Source organism: Anser brachyrhynchus (genome assembly GCF_964034855.1).
Source record: "Anser brachyrhynchus genome assembly, chromosome: 2".
Taxonomy (NCBI): domain Eukaryota; kingdom Metazoa; phylum Chordata; class Aves; order Anseriformes; family Anatidae; genus Anser; species Anser brachyrhynchus.
The window spans coordinates 80035276-80049580 of record NC_137695.1 but is presented as its reverse complement, the minus strand read 5'-3'; the positions used below and the strand labels follow the sequence as shown (position 1 = coordinate 80049580).

The window sequence follows — 14305 nt, the reverse complement described above, 5'->3', positions numbered from 1 at the left end:
CCTTTCTGGTGGTAACACAGGTTTGAATACCTTTCAATTCTTGTGTCTGTTCTATTTGTTAAAAGCATGTGTGTGGGGGAGAAGTATGCAAGAGTAAGACATGTGGCAGGCAGCCTTCAAGACTTTCATGTATTTTGAATAAATTCTGGTCTGGAAGATGCTAGAAAAAATAATAAGAGATTGCATGATCAACTGAACTCCTTCATAGCACTTATGACAAAATGTGGTGTATGTACCAGAAGGAAATAATGTTGAATATCCTCTGCTTGGTTGAATGCTCCAGTATATTCTCATTCACAGAAAATGATTGGGAACAACTGGCATCTCACTACATCTTGCCAAAAGCCCAAAGGGAGCTTTTGTAATGAAATCTCTGCCTTTAGCTTTCCTCCGTATTGAAATGTCAGTGCTGAAAGTGCTACCGTGAGCAGCACATGTAGAAATAGCATCAACTGAGATGATGGGAGGCATTATTTGGAAGGAGATTATGTCATATGAAAAAATAAAACTAAACAGATAGCCAGCCTGCTGATGCCTGTACTCTGAAACACAAAACCTGTCATTGCCCAAATCTGTTTGGGCAGAATCAAGAAAATTCTGCCTCTGAGCCAAAGCAGCTCTGTTGAGTGAGCGGGTGCAATGGAGGTTCTTTCTTTCATTCCCCTCCTTCATGTGTAAAAAAATAAAGAGAAGAGAAAGAAAAGAATAATAGAGGATAAACACTATTTTTTCTGCTTGTTGGCTTTACTTGTTTGGCTCTCACAGCATGACCCATAGCTGTGAGAGGCAAAGCTGACCATGCGGTTAGATGCCAGGAGCTGGCTCGCTGTGATCTGGTTTTGGGTCCTTTCTGCTCCCAAGAAGGGTGGAATACAGGCAAGACAGTGTTAATGCTGCTCACTGTGTCCTTAAAGGTTCAGTGGCTGAGGGACAGTCTTCAGCCTCAAAACACGAGATGCTAGAGGACCTGTGAAGAGCATGATTTTCAGGTGACCCGCTGAAAAAACAACGACAGGAGCTGTGACAGCCCAGTAGGGGATAGGGCTCAGGGAATGGTGAATACTCTTCTCCTACTTCACTCAAAATGGTAAAAATTTATTCTAAAAACTGAGTCTAATGTAGCTGGTCAAGGTTTTATTTGGTTGCCTTCCTTGTACTATTTTTTTTAGATATTATTCTCAGAAGAATAGAACTAACTAGATTGTTTTGGTATACATTGGTGTCATCCCTGGAAGGAAAAAATCTCATTCTGTGGCAAAGACCATACATTTATTTTTCTTGTATTTAATATCTACTGTAGTGCTACATCTTAAAAAGCATGCTGCTAAATTGTGCAGCCTGTAAAACAGGCATCAGGAGTTATGTGCACAGTGTGAAATATCCCACTATTTAATTTGCATTTGCACCATTACGGAGACACTTGTGCAATTATGTGCTGCATTACAGTTTTAGCTGGAGCCCAGAGATGGTGGTTCAGAAAAACCTACAGAGCAACCACAGTGTTTAAAATCTGAGTGGCCACTGGAGGCCCCAGAGCTTTGAAAGAATCCTGTTCAAGAGAAGCCAGGGAAATGGGGCAAAAAGAAAGATTTGCTCAAAACCTTGTGAAAACGATCCCTTCTAACTTACCTCAAGCTGGACATCCTGAAGTAACAGGCACTTCTGAGAGTTTGTGTCCATGGAAAAATACAGACCTCAGTCTGACTGTAGACCTTGCAATGATACTTGAACATGCACAGTGTGTGCCCACACTGTGGTCAGAGCTGACCAAAAAGCAGACAGAGACCCACCTCCAGCCCTGTCCATCTCTCTGGGAAGGCAGGGGACATGGAGGTTGCCGTCCTCCTCAGGCTGCCATCCTGGACTTCAGTAGGTGACACAGAGGAAAGAAGAGGATCTAGCACTGTATTCTCTTGTACCCCTTGCAAACCAAGCTACAATGTGTCCCTTAATTCGAAGTCACCTTTTTCTCATGATTTCCTATTTTCCCTCAGTTTTACACAATAATGATGATTATTATTTTCTAATATTAAAGAGACTGTATCATTTATTCTGTGAGGGGAAAGGAAAGGTTTAAGTCCAGCGGAAGAGGCATTTAATAACTCTCATGAGTTGGACAGCCTCTTCTATTATGGCATCATTTTGTTTGAACTGTGGGGCCAGAGTGCAGCAAAAAGATGTCTGCTGCTTGACAGACAAACGGCGGGCATAAAAAACATCCAGTGTGATGTGAACGATCACTTCTTCTAAGGGCAATGTGGACTCTTTCTCTCTGACTCAGTTTTATCTCTGAAGGTGAATGCCTACTCACCTGCAATATATTCTGCCTGCAAATTGGCGTGTGCCATTGTAATGGTTCTCATTTTATCTTTTTCTATTAAGCCTGAGGAAAGAAGTTATGAGGAAGAGAGACATTTTTGTTTTCTCTTCAGAATCCCCTATATAAGCAAGAGTTATCAAAGGGCACTGTTTATCATTTGATTTGGAAATAATTTGCCTTTCAACATTCCCTGCGTATGTCAAGAGGAATAGAGGCTTGCAGGAAAAGGAGATGAAATATCCCCGTATTGTTATTTATTGATTTTGTACAGCTCAGCATAGAAGCTTCATATAACAAAGCCAGCAGCTTAAGAAAGATGACCAAGTCATCAAGAGCCACTTAGACACACAACAGCTGAAACAGAAAAACTCACAAGGCGTCACAAGGTGACTGTGAGAGGAACACTTTCCTGCATGCACAAACACCCTTGTGCACATGCGTGCGCTTCCGTGTAAGGGGTGAGCAAGCTGCGTGAAGCTGAAACCTCCCCTGTGATGTGACAAGCAGCGAGGCAGTTTTGCCTAGTCCTCAGCAGTGGCAGAACTCATGGATACCCATCCTCAAGGCATGTCCTCCCAGAGTGGAGGATCTGGATGGTCACAATCAGTATTGCCTCCCTCGGCTGGTAGGCAGGTGCCCCTGAGCTGTGCCAGCACCAGGCACCTCGCCACACCGTGCAGAGAGCGGTGAGCTGCCTCTCTCTGCTCAGACTATGCATGTCTGCATGGGCTACACCTGAGGTGGAACCGTTTCACTCTTTCACATTTAAATCAGAACCTGGCATAAAATCACTATTGAGCAAACAAGAATCAAACCAAAGGGAGTTCTGTCCAGCAGTGCACTGCTTTGCAGGTCATACTCTTTGATACTGCCTACCTACCCACAACATGAAAACACATTTACATTAGATGCTTGCATTGGCTGCAAGTATCTTTTCCTGGTGAACTATTTTAAACACAGAATGAAATTAGTCCGAAATCTGTAGAGGTTTTAGTCTAGTTTTAGTGGCTGGATAAAGGTATGTTGAAAGAGTTAAAACAACAACAACAGAACATAAACCGAAACACCCCTATGCCAGAGCAGGAAAGTGGCAATGGTACAATCCTGCTATTTTATTCGACAATAATACGGTTCCCTCATCAAGACAAACTACCCAGCCTTCAGCCTTGTAGTTTATCTGCTCAGGAACTGGATTACTGCCTCATAAAACAGTGCAATGGTGCAATTATCACTTCAGTATTAGGTAGGTACTGCAAGGTGCTCACATTCTGTGTTAGGTGGGACATTTTATGGTACCATAAAGCTGATGTGGCTTCAAGAATTTGATACAGTGTTAAATTAATGAATCACACCATGGGACACATCTTTAACAAAATGGAATAGCTCCTTTTTCTTCCAACAGGCACTGGAGGCATGTGAGGTTGTATGCAAGAGGTATGGACATCACACTGGAGATGAAATGAGGTGGTAGATGCAAGTGTCCGCAATTGCTGTATGTGCAGTGTGATGCTGAGATAGAGGTATGTGTTTGAGACTTGACTAACGTGCATTTCTACTGAACTTTACATCTCAAAGCATTTTCCCTGGAAATACAGTATTTTTGCTACTGTGTTTTCCCTATGCCTTCATTTGGGAATGACCAGGTGCTAACTCTTGTACAGCACCATATGGAAGTCTTTGGATGAGAGATGTACCAGCTCCTTTCATTTGGAGCTCCCAGGCAGTAGGAACAGATCTGCGAGGACAGCAAGGGAGTGCTCCCACACTTGGAGATGCAGCTGGGTTGGGAACAAACACCAGCGAGTTCCTTTTTTGATGCTAGGAAGCATTGCAAAGGAGAAAAGGGAGTTTTACTAATTGGAAAAAAAAAGGGGGGGGGGGGGGGGGAGAAACAAAAAGTATCATTCCTTGCAGACTGGGTGGATGCAGAGGGATGAGGATGTGCAGGGAAGAACATCACACTGCAAAGTTTAATGGACTGGAAGTGATGGTGATGGAGACCTCTTCTGTGTGGGGGTTGGCTAGCTGCTGCAGTGGAAAGAACACCAGTGCTGCAGATGGAAATGTTTCTGGATTGACACGTAACAACATCACATGCCAAAGGGAGAGGTAAAATACATTCAGAGCAGGTACATGGAAAACAGATTGAGGTAAGCTAGAATCCTCCCTACTACTTTTCATTCTGTTGCCAAGGATATTGGCTGCCTTCATGGACATAGTGAGAGTGAGTATTTGGGGTTTTCCTTCACATTTTCCTCCCCCACAGTCTTGAGATGTTCTGGAAGCAAATATTCTTTTTTTTTTTTTTTTTCTTTTTAAAAAGAATTTTCAGGTGAAAATATTGTCATAATCATTTAAAACAAAATACTTAAGAATTATCTTTTAATCTCACATCACCTTAACGGGCATCGGAAGAACATTTACCAGAACTAGATATTTGTTTCAGGGTAAATAGAGAACAGAATCAAATAGACTGGAAATCATTTTAAGAGTTTTGCTGATTAAAAAAAAAAAAAAAAAAAAGAGAAAGTGATCAAAAACACCCTCAAGATTTTTAGTTGAACATAAAAGAATCGATTTTTAATAGCCTCAAGTGAGAAAATTCAATACTCCTTGTTTCCACTAAGTTTTTCTTTTCTATTTTAATAAATAAAAATAACTCGGAGAGTAGGAGTGTGGGTGTTTCAGATGAACTAGTAACTAAACTGCCATTGAGATCTGGCCTTCACAGCCGTAGTTTAGAGTGAAAGCTTGTCAACTTCATATGCTCCCTTAACTTGGGACTTGTTCAAACACTCCCTACCTCTTAACTACAATATGCATAAAGATTTTAATGGCAGTTATTGATCCTGAATACATTACACCCAGAGATGTCAGCACTCATAAGGAATGTAACAAGATGCTGTAAATACGCAACATACAAGTGTATCAGACCGGGCTGGCTCCAAGCCTCTCAGTAACGCAACACACGCCGCTTTGCTGCCAGTAGGCTGAGGAGCAGACGCGGCGGGGCTGCAGATGGGCTTCTCCTGCCAAAACGGAGGGAGAGATGAGGGCAAAGGGTTGTGCTGGGGCTGTGGAGGAAGGGCTGGGTACCCAAACAGCAGGACCTGCCACACTGTCCTTGGAGGGTCGCTCCCGTTCCGTCCCACGCCTGCTTGTGCACCCGCATGGCTCCGCTGCCGTGGGAACGCAGCACTGCAGCCCCCAAGGACAGGGGCAGGGTGCGGCACGACCCAGTGCTGAGCCTGGGACTGGCCCCAGCATGAAGCACGGAGACACTGCACATAGCATTTCCAGCACTGGATGGACTGGGATAGTATTCTGAAAGACGCAAGAGTCCTGTATGGCATCGGAGGACAAACAAACTACAGCTCTGCAATTTTCTTTCCAGTTTTCTTTTGGAGGACACAAGCAAGTGATCTCTCAAGCTGTCCTAATACCCTATTACCCACAAGCTGAAACACACTCAGCCATTAGACAGACCTCCCATTAGTTTAAACACCGCATAAGCCTCTCATCCTTCCGTAGTTCTTATGTACAAATCCTCTGAGAGGAAACATGCTGCTCGGGCATTTTAAAATACTGCAGTGAACTTGACCCCATGATCAGACTGGTGTGATTCCCACCACCTGTAAGTCCTTGCAGGACTCAGACCTAAGTTTTAAACTGCCTAAAACACTTCTTAAAATCGAGCAATGAAGGGCAACCATGGATTGCATTCGGCTGTAAGCTTCCCCTTGCATGTGGGTTTCTGCTCGCAGACAGCGAGGAAGCCTTGCAGAACAAGAGGGACCCACTATGTGGTGGAAATGACTGCCCTCCACACTGGCCATGGAGAAGCAGGATCGTTCCCTGATTGACTTTATATTCTTTCCAGGAGCAGTTACTCCAGAAATTGCTCCATGGTTAGTCCTTTTAAAGTCAGTTGAAAAACTAGTGTCCCTCTCTGCTTCTATAATTTTCAAGAAATGGGCTTTCTTAATTATATTAAATTAGGTTTCAACTATGCAATTACCTCCTTCACTAATTAGTAGCTGGAAATATCAGGCTCTTAAGGTCAATTTACCTCATTTTTCCACTTCTTGCCCACCTTCCTTTCTCATTCTTACTAACCCCATGCCATGTTTCTAGAAATCACTCCCTGTGGTTGCTTTTGCTTTCTCTGCCTCGGATAGCAACAGCACCAGAAAGCCCTATCACAAATTTAAAAACAATCTTTTGAGATGAGCTAAATCTGGTAAATGCTGAATAAGCAGAAGTAGAGAAGCCTTTATTTTTGTTGCTATGTACGTTTGATTGTTATTACAACTGATTAAAAGAAACATACACATCATGGAGCTGAAAATGACCCTTTTGATCTCTTCCCCTGGGCATGAATCTTCACATGCTTTCCTTCTCAGCCTCTTTGTCTTTGCTACCAAACCCACGATTGAGAAAGACTGAGAAAGAAGTACTAACGTAGCTCACCTCACTCCTCTGCTCTGACCTCTGAGTAGATACTGTCCACGCATGCAAATTGGGAACAGGCCATTAATCAGTTGAGGGGATTGAGCTTCTCTCTTTGCAGTAAAATCAACGCTTAAACACTAGAGGTAAGTCTGATGAGAACAGTAATCTCATGTAGCTTTTCATTTATTTCAGGTTAATTCCTAATAATGTCAATGAGAAAACACTGCTTCAAATTGAAGGAGAATCCATTCAGAAATTCTCTTGTTCTGTTGATCAGAACACAGCTACGGAAAAATTACTAGCTCTGCTGTGCAGTAGTTATCATAAGATAACCAAAGAAAAGAAAGCTTTGGGTAAGAAATAGACCTTTTAATATTCACACTCAGTTCCATGCCAAATACTATAAACACAGAACATGCTATAAAAACTGACAAGACAGATGGGATTTATTTACCCTAAAAAAGAAAAAAAAAGAAAGAAAAAGAAAGAAAGAAAGGAAGAAAGGAAGAAAGGAAGAAAGGAAGAAAGGAAGAAAGGAAGAAAGGAAGAAAGGAAGAAAGGAAGAAAGGAAGAAAGGAAGAAAGGAAGAAAGGAAGAAAGGAAGAAAGGAAGAAAGGAAGAACAAACAAAACCTGAAAGTGAGAGTATTAAGCAAGGCACTTAAAAGTAGTGGGTCAGATTCATCAGCTTTTTTTTGGTTGTTTTGGGGTTTTCCAAAAGAGCAAAGCAGCTGGACACTTAGTTGAAACCCCTGACATAAGTGGAGTTGTACTTTCTTCTACACAATCCTAATTTTGTGCAGACTGATGTCAAATGCTAGCATTAGAAATTCTGTTCCCATCCTCCACTTTGTACTTCTGCCTCTTTTACAAATTTCCAAGTGCAGCCTTGTTACAACCTGGCTGTACCTCCAGCTACCATCAGCAAATCCAGCTCTAATTCACACAAGCTCACTTAATGGCTAGTAAAGTCTTGACCTAAATGTAAACCCTTCAGTGGCAGAAACACACTTTCTTTTGTAAAGTGCCAAGCACAGCACGGATAATGGAAATGAAACTCCTAATCCCATCATACGTGCTAGAGACGAACCAGACCTGAACGACACCTCCCACATACAGTCTGCACAAGACCCTGCTGCCATCCTTTGAGAAGCTGCATATACTGCTCTTCCCTTTTTACTCCTCTAATTGAAACCCCTACAGCCTCTGGTCTCTTGAGGAAGGAGACTTCAAATAATCTATATTTTATACCATATTATATGATATGCAACCAACAGAAAGGAAGTTGTGAAAGATTGCTTTGCAAGAGCATTTAGTTGGCTCCCTCTCTCCTCTCATGTTGATGTGATTTATTTACAAAACATGTAATAAATCATGCAGCAACCGGCAGGTTTTTAATGAATAGAACAGACTTAGAGTTCACACTTCCAGTATGAATTGTATGTTTTCTGCTTACTTTCAAATACATCTCTACGTAGCTAATTCAGTTTGTAATCTCACAAATGTCGTTATCAAGGCATTCTAACTGAGGTTATGAGAGCCTGTTTCCAACCTATTCAGAGCAGTCAATCTGCCTTAACATAATTTTTGTTTGGAAACAGACATTGCTTTTAAGCAACAGGCAAAATCTCCTTCAAGAGATGCCATTCTTTTCATTGCCTGCTTTGTGTAGAAGCATGCTCTGCTTGGGCTCCAGGAAATATGACAGACAAAAGGGAAGGAGATAATTATACGTATACTTCCTAGTAAATTAAATCAACCCAAAGCAAAGCAAACAAGTGTGGCTGGTTTCCAGTATGGAAAGAAACCTACTATCATATTCATATTTTTTAAGAACAGCAATAAAATCGTCTTCAAAGATATCATACTCTATTTGATCTAGACTCCAAGCTTGAAAAACAGAATCATTATATAATGCTGCTTTATTATTGAAGTGTGTGCACCACAAGGAGATATCATATGCTGAATTAAACAGCACAACTGACTTGTTAACTTAATTAGGAACATAAATGCAAAGGCTTAACGAAATGGATAGTAAAGAAGTGAGTAAGGAGAAAAAGGCTAACCTTTATGTTTTCTTACAGAAACTTTCACAGGCAGGATAGTCTCCTGCACTTAACAACAGCCCTGTGCTGCTCACCTGCATCTCCTGCGAGTGGTATTCCATGAATCCAGTGAGTAAGGGGCATCTCCATCTGGATACAATCATCATGGCTCAGCCCCTTTTCTCTGTCAACTGCACAAAATGCAAGTGATTTAATTAGCATATTGCTGTGAATTAACGCCATTTATCAGAAAAGGCCTAAGTGATAATCAGACTGCTTGAGAGCTAATTAAATGCAGAATACTTGAGTACAAGCCCAACGTGAACTCAGTTCAGTGTGAAAGTTTGGTGTGCGGTGCCGCAGGCTCTTCCCCCCGGGCAAGGAAGTGCACACAACTCAGAAGGTGCAGGAATACTGCACCACACCCTGCTGGAGAAAGGGATCCTTCAGCTGGGGTGGACCACATGGGCCTGATGTTGGGCTCACAGCCAGAATTGTGTTTCTTGTCTTGCAATGACCAGGTATCTGGGCACAGCGTGGGGGCACCCAGAAAACTGCCAGGAGGAAGCAGGCTACCTGCACAGCCTTGTCCCCATCTGGCTTTTCAGCTTTTTTAGCTGGAAGGCTTGCGTGGCTAAGATGGTGCAGGAGCTGCACCCATGGGACACAGCACTAGACCATCCTGGCCAAATCTTTTCATGCAGGTAGGGCAGGGGCTATTGTCCTCCATATCCCCTGTCCTCTCTCTTTAACCCTGCACTTGCTCTGTGCTGGGAATCTATGAAAGCAGACCTTAGAGGGGCAGCAACAGCACAGTGCTGTTTTGTTTTCTCACAGAGGACTGCTGGGCTGTAGGCTTAATATATCTAGGTACACTAAGTGTACTACAGTGCACTAAGGAAGGACTTTTGAAGGGGGGATGAATGGTACCTAAAAATGGAGAAAAATAGGCTGGCTCTATCTGTGTGCTGGTCTGAGTTTGTCTCTCAGTGGCTGGTGCTAGCCTAAGGAACTGCATCGTCTGTAGCAAAAATGCAAAGGCCAGCACTCACTCTTTAGCTTCCTCACTGCCTCCTGCTGCCCAGTGCAGAAGACATTAATGAGGACCCCAGGAACTGGATGATAACCTTCATCCTGCCTGATGGAAATGGGAACCAGCAAACCAGAATCTGCAGACGCCACAGCATGGCAGTGCTTCCCTTCACCCTCATTTACTGAAACACCAGGACTCACAGTGTTTGTTCATTTGTAATCCGTGTGCATGAAGTGAGACATATTCTGGACAGAGGCAGGTGTAAGGACACATTTTGGCAGGAGAGATTTCTGGTCATGTTTCCCCTAATGGAAAGTGAGAGAAGTGTAGCCAGAAACGTGGTAATCACCAATATGCTTGCTTCTCTGCTACCCACAGGCAATCTGGCAGTCAGGGTTTCCTGGCTGTTCCAGGTTAACAGAGATGCTTAAAATGTTAATGACTCTCCATGTGATTAAATAAGTACGGACTCCTACATTTACTGCCCTGGATCAATAGCAAAGTTCATTGGAAAGAATTGGTTTACTTAAAGCTTCTGAACAGCACAACTATACACACAGTGGCAGACAGCTTTGGTGCATCTGGCTTGGTTTCCTACCCTATAGTTCTCCTGCCAGGAGAAAAAAACCCAACTGCTACACCCCATGGCAGTCCATCTTTGTATTCACGGGAAGAAAAGCTCATCTTGTACTCCCATCTTGTAGATGCAGAGCCTCTGAAGCGTTCCCAAACCAAGTGAGCACACCAGCTTTTTGAAAACAGGAACATTTCTAGTTTTCAGACATCAAGCATGTAACTGAGGGCAAATATTGTCCACTTCTAACATGCTGTAGGAAGACCCTGGGTGGTATAGTTGCAGCCCCTAGGGCTGATAAAAGAAAAAGTTCCTTCAGGCTGACTATACAAAACAGCCAGATGCTCATACACTTTATTGTTTCACTGTTTGTCTGTAGCAGACTGTGTTTCCTCAAAGTGTTGTGTTGCACTGCCAGAAAAAACTCATTTTGAGTTCTCCTCAAATTTGAGTATTGCAAGAGTCTGGAGGAAGGGAGTGAGTCACTTTTTTCCATTACTTTTTAAGGGTTCTTTTATGCAAATCTTCTCCCTTCCTCTAACCTTTGAAATAACATCACTGGTGGAAAGCTAGGAATACTAAAGTTTTTCTTTACCGAACTGGAAACAGAGCCTTTAGGTATGAAGGATGTGAAGGCAGAAGGACTACTAAGCAATAAGGAGACTGACTTTTTCCTCTGTTTCCTAGGACAAAGTTTACCTAGAAAAGGCTATTCAGTCACTAATGTAAAAGCGTGCTCCTTGTTTAACAATTAGGCATAACACAGGCTGAAAATGAGGTGGCTGAAACTGCTCAGAGAAAAGGTGTTCCCTGTAATTTATCTGTGTTAATCATGTCCCTTTATCTAGTCTTTGGCATTTACTTTAAACACAAACTGCAGGAATAAAAAGCATCGTTGTACTGAGCTACTTAAAGCAATTAATGACATCAAATGTGGAAATATGGGTATTTCTTCCACTCCGTTGGAATTTATCTCAATCTGCGTCCACCAAAAGGATTTTAAAAACTGAAAAACACCTTTACACACAAAGAAATGTTCATAAACACAATAAATTGAGGTAATTATATCCTGTAGTCAGCTAAATTCAAAGTGATTCACATATGATAGTCACTTGAACCTCTCTCTGCATTTGCTCCGAATGACACATTTCTGACTTGAAATCATTTTTGTTCCAAGCTGTTATGAAACCATTTACACTAAATGATGGCAGCACTTAGGAGGGTGGCTCAGAGTGAGTTTCTACTGCAAATACTGCTCTCATTAAGCAAAATCATGGTTTGTGGGTGTGTATGTGGCAGGGCTTTTTTTGTGCTTGTTTTGTTTGTTTCTGTATCTAGAGGAAGAATTGCTCAGCATAGGTAACATTGTAGAAAGATTGCAGTTCACCTAGAAGGTCAGTGACATGCCATTATTTGACCTCAAATCTAGTATTTCTGAAAATACATTCTCTTCTAAACCTCCCACCCCCAAACAGCAGCAATGGATTATTTGACAGACACCCACACGGCCAGCAAACCATCCTGAACCGCTACAGCATCTCTGGGACATGCTTCACACCCACCTGAATCTCTCGCATACATGTCCTAGGACCTCACTGAGACAGTGCTCAGCTGTCCTGACCCTGCTGCAGCAGCACCCTGCACGGGGGCACTGGCAGTGTGCATGCTCTGCCTGACTGCAAGTGCTTGCCTGAGCCAGACTCAAAGCTTTGCACCAGCTGAGCGACGGGTGATGCTGAGGAGCCTTACAACACCTGAGGCTTGTCCTTGGACCAAAGTCAAAACCAGAATCCTTTCTCAAATTCTTTGTGTATCCAGAGTGGGAGGAGGAATGTGTAGAAGGATTTTTAGTAAAGAAATACTTCATTTATTCTCATTATGGCTTCCTTTTTTTTTTTTTTTTTCTCAAATATTTAAAGAAGAAAATGGGTAAAAAAGAATATTCATCAGCCATCAGTATCAGTAATTCTACAAGAGCATTAATGTCTGTCTATAGGACTGAAGTAGGACCGACTTGCCCTACATTATGCTAGTTTATCAGATGATACACAAATGGTATTTCCTTTTGTTGCTAAATTCAACAATAAAAGGCAGCCAACACTTGGGATGAAGCACAATATGGCACCAAAAATATGTTGTGACTCTCTCCTCCTTCAAGAATGTGATGTTTCTGGCATACTTAAAGTTGGCATTGGGCTTATCTTTAAAGATTGAAAGAGTATACATTTTCATGAGAAATGAGCTATGTTGCTGTTACAGCAAGAATTGTATGTGCATTAGCATTGTATGTGTGTAAAAGGTACCTGTATGAACAAATAAAAGATAGAAAACAATCTCTCTATGTAAAACATTTCTTCTTCTTCCCCACAACTTGTCATTATATTGAGTATGGTAATTAACAAATGTGGGGCAAAGGAGATAAAAGGTAGAGTTTGACAGAAATTTAACCAGAACTTCAGGGCAACATTTTCTTCTAAACCTGAAACGATCCACTGAGGGTGGATGACTAGCTCTGATCATCTGCAATTGATGACCACCCTCTGCTCTCTGCTTTTCAAAGTAATGGTGAGCAGCTCTTCCAGATGAGCACAGCAAGGGGGTAAGAGTGCTCCTTACAGTCTTTTCTTTGCTCCTGAGAAGTAACACTTATACTCTGCATAAGCCCTCTCTTGCCTGTAAGTTCCCCATTTAGCACGGGGGCTCCCGCAGGGTCCAAGAGAACAAGAGAGATTCCATCCCAAGCAAGATCAGCCAGAAACAGACACCAGTTCTAGGGAGAATATTTTAAAAGAAGATCCATGCATTACTTGGTAATATCAAAACATATTTAACACTGATTTTTAAGTTTATGTGTGAAAATCACAACACACAAACATTTTATCTTGCATCTACCTTGACTGCCACCTGTGCCTCTTCTGAAATGGTATGAGTCCTTGGGCCATGATAGCAATTAAACAATGAAATGATAATTATCAACTCACTTCATCTAGGACTTATGTTCTCTTCAGGTTAGGTGTTGGGTGTTTATTATGATGTTAAAAGAGGGCTACGAAGATGGTGGTGGGTCTGGAAGGGAAGATGTGTGAGGAGCGGCTGAGGTGCCTTGGTTTGTTCGGCCCCGAGCAGAGCAGGCTGAGGGGAGGCCTCATGGCGGCCTGCAGCTCCCTCACGAGGGGAGCGGAGGGGCAGGCGCTGAGCTCTGCTCTCTGGGGACAGCGACAGGACCCGAGGGAACGGCATGGGGCTGGGACAGGGGAGGGTCAGGCTGGGGGTTAGGGAAAGGTTCTGCACCCAGAGGGTGGCTGGGCACTGGGACAGGCTCCCCAGGGCAGTGGTCACAGCACCCAGCCTGCTGGTGTTCAAGAAGTGTTTGGAGAAGGCTCTCAGACCCAGGAGTTGGGTCCCTTCCAACTCGGGATATTCTATGATTCTATGTTTTTGTGATGGGTTCACACAGTAAAGGAATCGTGGATTTACTATTTTTTTCAAGAAGGGACTGGTAACTTCTCGTTTATGGACACAACAGCTAGTAGCATCCACTGTTTCTTTCATCTTTAAAGCGGTACTGACATGGGGAAAGTGAGGTGATACCTACACTCCCCCTTCCCACAGATTCTAACTCATCCTTAACATTAAGGATTCAAGCTGTCCCACTGAAGTCAATGCTATTTTTTGTATGCTTAGAAGTAGAGCAAGTCCATTGATTCAAATTAAGGTGACCTGGTTTAATAACAGGACACTTCACTGTTGAGCTTGGTTGGATTCTAACACTGTTCCTCATGCATATTCACATTTCTTTGCTTCTAGATCTTGCACAATCTACCTCCTAAACGCAAAAATACGAGACTGTCCTAAACCATGCCCACTATTGATTGTGTGCGT

The 14305-nt window shown here is 42.7% G+C and overlaps 1 protein-coding gene across 1 annotated transcript in view; it reads right to left on the bottom strand.

Moving 5' to 3' along the window:
* CDH20 (cadherin 20) overlaps positions 1 to 14305 on the bottom strand; it is a 341808-nt gene that overhangs the window by 218728 nt on the left and 108775 nt on the right. The window contains exon 3 of the mRNA XM_080579278.1: positions 8912 to 9007. The gene's annotated coding sequence lies outside the window, so the exon portion shown is untranslated. The remainder of the gene's footprint in view (positions 1 to 8911; positions 9008 to 14305) is intronic.